We start from the raw sequence: 5,000 nt of genomic DNA, 5'->3' as shown, positions 1-5,000 counted from the left end.
CCAGTTTAGCCAATAAAAACACACGCACTGTATATTTGGTGTTAATTTGCTTCAGCTTTATATTCCATTAATCTTAATCTTATTTCGGCCAGAGTTCTTTCGTCACACTTCTGTTACCTCATCAGTGGTCCTTTGTTTCCTTCTTTCTTATGTGTGTCTCACCTTGCTAACTATCAGCCATTTTGTATTTTGTATTCCTATTGTATGTGTCTACGCATGCGTGTCCTTCAATGTGTCTGTGTCTTTTGTAAGTGCATGTGTGTATGGGGAGTGTCTGTATCACCTATATTCTCTGTTAATACGTGTTCGTTTGTATTTGTTTTTATTTATTTATTTGTTCATGTGTGTGTGTTTTTTTTTTTTTTTTTTTGGTTAATTAAATTTTGTTAACGTATGTAGTATTTAATTCCATGTGTTTATCTATGTATTGTATCATACTTTGTTCATATTATTATTGGTTTATGAGTAACATGTTGTCACATGCTGTGGTTTGTGGTTTGTTAGTGGTGTCTGTTAGTGTTCCATTCTAGTTTCCTATTCAGGCTAGGTTTATCTTCTATTATGTGTGTAGCTTCAGTAATTTGTCTAAGTGCTGCATCAGTGCTATGTGTAGATAAGATTTTAATTTCTATGTTGTTGATTGAGCCTCTATGTTCTTGCTCAGCGTGCTGGTACAGAACTGATGAGTTCTTCCCTTCCTTAAGTTCCCTCCAATGTACGTTTGCCCGCTCCCCTATGCTCCTTGCTGTTTCGCCTACATATGTCATTGTCTTATTTCTGCATCGTCCCTCTGTACATCTTATACTATAGACCACATTTCTGGTTTTGCAGTTCGTTTGTGGGCTAAATCTACATACGATACAGGTCCTATCAGTGCAGGGGGTTCTACTGAAAGGGTATGTTCTACTGATAAGGGATTTAATAGGGTTGCCTGGCCTTTCAACAACCGTAATTCTTAGCTTAAGTTTGTCTAGGGCCCTTGTAAAGCGGTACGCCAGTTCGCCTCTAGGGGTGGTGTCGACGAACATGACGCTCTGGTACTTGTGGCTATCGTACCATGAGCTTGCCTTCCCTATTTTCTTCTTAGTCCTTTCTATGGTGTTCCATGATTTGCTCCTATAGAGTGTGCAAATCCCATTCTTATCGTTGCGTTTGATTGTTTCAAACTTCTTCATAGCTCCTTTGTATACCCTGATCCTTTCTTTATGGCTGTAACCTGAGAACTGCATGCGGTGGACGAAATGTTGTATATGTCTCTTTAATTCTGTAGGGTCGCACATGCAGGAGACATTTCGCATTACTCTGACGAGGTCTGCCATCAATATGTTGAATTTGGCATTGTCCGCAATAGCCGAGTTCCGGTGGATCAGGTATTTGGAGGCCATAGGTTTTGTATAGTGTGAATGGAGGATTCTGGTTTTATTGTTCTTAGTTTCTAGCCAGAGTTCAGTATCTAATACAGGTAATCTATGGTTAGGGTGTTTAGTAGGGTAGTCTATCGTAACTTTAATACTCTGGTGGATGGAGTTAGCCATTTGCTGGATGCTCTCCATAGTCTTAGTTTCTATTTCTATTTCAGGGGTAATCTCTTGTGGGGGTGTCTTTACCACTAAGTTGATATCATCGACATATCGAGAGTACACATTCACGAGTATGGAGTTCTGTGTCAGGCGTTCCTTAAGCCTTCTGTCCCACCATACCATGAAGAGATTGGCCACATCACCGGCGATACTAACACCGATGGCTGCCCCCTCGTCCTGGGTGTATAATTTGTTGTTAAATTTAAAGGTGTGGCCTTTTAGGGTGACCTTTATACTAGCTCCTAGTGCATGTGCGATCATTTTCTTTACCTGGTGGATATTAGTGGGGGTCCGTATGGCTCTGGTCCATCCACTCCATCTCTCTATAGGGGTCTTCCTAGCCATAGAGGTAATTGTGGGTGGTCTACCTCTTAGACGTCTACTAGGGCAGAAATCTCTAAGGTCGTATCTATCTAGATATACATCGTCATATGTCAATCTAAGTAGGAGGCCCAGTTCTTCTGTGTTGACTTTTTGGAACTCTACTTCGCTCTCGTTGATCATCTCCACGCACTTTTCCACTGCAAAATCCACGTCGATAGATGGGTATAGTGATACCACATCCATGCTACCCACTATACACCCTGTCAGGTTGCAAGTGTTGTTGCAGTCGTTGATCCTGCTGAGGAGATCTTCCGTGCTGTCACAGACATCAGGTGACATCTGGATTATGGGGCGTATGATCATTGAGAGGAAGTAGGAAATCCTGTAGTTACTAGCGACATTCGCTCCACAGACTGGTCTTGTTGGTTGTCCCACTACAGGATTAGTTGTTACTTTGTGGTCCTTACGGAGCCCATACAGCGTCGGGATATCATTGTTCCAGGCTTGGAAGTTGTTGGCTGTGCGCTTCTGGGGTCTAAGAACAATTGTCCACATCATCATGTGGGCATTGAGGACTTTTTCTCTTTCCTCATGCGCCTGTAAGGTTGTTACCTTCGTATTCGCGATGTGAGGTTGCATTGCCTGGATATAGTTCGGCAGGCTGTCTATTGACATTCTGCCGGACTTATCTGTGGGAAGGCATACCACTTCTCCATTTTTCGTGCGCTGCATGAGCTTGTGTAGGCCACTTGCGGGTATATTCCCAAGTTGTTGGGCCTCTGTCTTATTCTGTCTCTGTCTCTTAGTGTATAATTCCTACCACTACTATTGCTACCGTCACTACCACCACCACCACCACCACCATCGCTATTGTTACCACCCCATCTAGTGTTTTCTGTTTTAGGTCTACTGACTCCCCGTCCAAGAATTCTGTTGCATTCAACTTTATTCTCCCTCTTGACCCCCATGGCCTTACCTTTGTCTGTGTTCTTGTGCCTATGGTTATCTGTGTCTGTGTGTCCGTTCTCCCTGTTATTGTTGTTGTTGTATTCGATTTTTTCTCTGTTATTGTTTTTGTTTCTATTGCTTGTCCTCATGTGTTCGTTTTTGCTGTTGTTGTTGTTTCTGTTGGTGTTCATAGGGTTGCAGTTGTTTTTGTTGCTACGGCTGTTGTTGTTGCTGCAGTCTCTATTGTTTGTGTTGTTGCTGCTGCTGTGGTTATTGTTGGTATTGTTGTTGTTGTGATTGTCGTCATTCGTGTTGTTGCTGCGGTTATTGTTGTTGTTGTCACTCATGTTGTTGCTGTTGTTGTTGTTGTACATGTTTAAATTCCAACGTATTTTTGTGAACGACCTTTCGATTTCGGAGAGGCATTGGATGGGGTTAATCTTGTGATATATCGCATATTTCGGTGGTAGTTGAAGTAGCGATTTTTCATCTGGGTCTGTTGTTATTCCCCCATAGATGTTGGCTTCGTTGTCTCTGTTGAACTCTGCTGGTAGAGGGACCTCTGCCATAACAATTCCGTTTATTGTTTCTGGGTATCCCTCTTTCTCTTCTTTCAGTAGAACCCCCCAATAATAATATGAACAAAGTATAATACAATACATAGATAAACAAATGGAATTAAATACTACATACGTTAACAAAATTTAATTAAACAAAAAAAAAAAAAAAACACACACACATGAACAAATAAATAAATAAAAACAAATACAAACGAACACGTATTAACAGAGAATATAGGTGATACAGACACTCCCCATACACACATGCACTTACAAAAGACACAGACACATTGAAGGACACGCATGCGTAGACACATACAATAGGAATACAAAATACAAAATGGCTGATAGTTAGCAAGGTGAGACACACATAAGAAAGAAGGAAACAAAGGACCACTCATGAGGTAACAGAAGTGTGACGAAAGAACTCTGGCCGAAATAAGATTGTGTTTTTATTGGCTAAACTGGCAATATGACCATCCCCAAGTACAACAACATGTTTCAACACACGATCTCACATCAAAAATCTTGCAAAACAAATATGTATATATATTTATATATATATATATATATATATATATATATATATATATATATATATATATATATATATATATATATATATATATATATATATATATATATATATATGGGAGGCAAGAAAAAGTGCAAGTTGAAGCTTGAATGGTGGTGGTGATGATGGTGATAGTGGTGGTGGTGATGTGTATGTGTTTGTATGTATGTGTGTGCGTGTGTATGTGTGTGTGTGTGTGTGCTTAGTGGGCGGTGTATGCTATACACACAATAGGTCAAAGAGATCATTTTGCAACGTTATATTTTTCGTTTTAGTCGAACAAATCGACACCTTGTACTTATTCGTTGAATGAACCCCAGTGTCTCTTTTGCTCGACTACAGGGACATAAACTAACCAAAACCAGTTGTAAAGCAGTGGTGGTGGACAAGCCCAAACCTATGTGCACGCGTGTGTGTGAGAGTATGTATGCATAAGTATATGAGTGTGTACATATATATATATACTTATGTAAGTATAGATAGATAGATAGATAGATAGATAGATAGATAGATATGTGTGTGTGTGTATATATATACATATATATATATATATATATATATATATATGTATATATATATATATGTGTGTGTGTATATACATATATATATATATATATATATATATATATATATATATATATATATATATATATATATATATATATATATATATTTTTTTTTCATTTCATTTCAAAGTTTCAGCTCAGAGCTGCGGCCATGCTGATGCACCACCGTGTTAAAATCCAAATATATATATATATATATACGATGGGCTTCCATTTGCCACAAATCCACTCATAAGGGCTTAGTCAGCCTGAGACTAATGCAGAAGACTTGCCAAAGGTATCGTGCAATGGGGCTGAACTGAAGATTTTGTGGTTGAGAAACAGATTTCTTACCACAAAGCCACATCTTCTCTTATATCTACAAAGAAATGATGGAAATATCTTGAATGGGTTTAGCCCTACCAAATGAGACAGAAAAGCTGAGTTTGGGTGTCCATCTTAAACACCA

Source organism: Octopus bimaculoides, chromosome 25, assembly GCF_046866305.1.
Source record: "Octopus bimaculoides isolate indiv1 chromosome 25, ASM4686630v1, whole genome shotgun sequence".
NCBI lineage: Eukaryota > Metazoa > Mollusca > Cephalopoda > Octopoda > Octopodidae > Octopus > Octopus bimaculoides.
Note: the sequence above shows the minus strand (reverse complement) of the source record.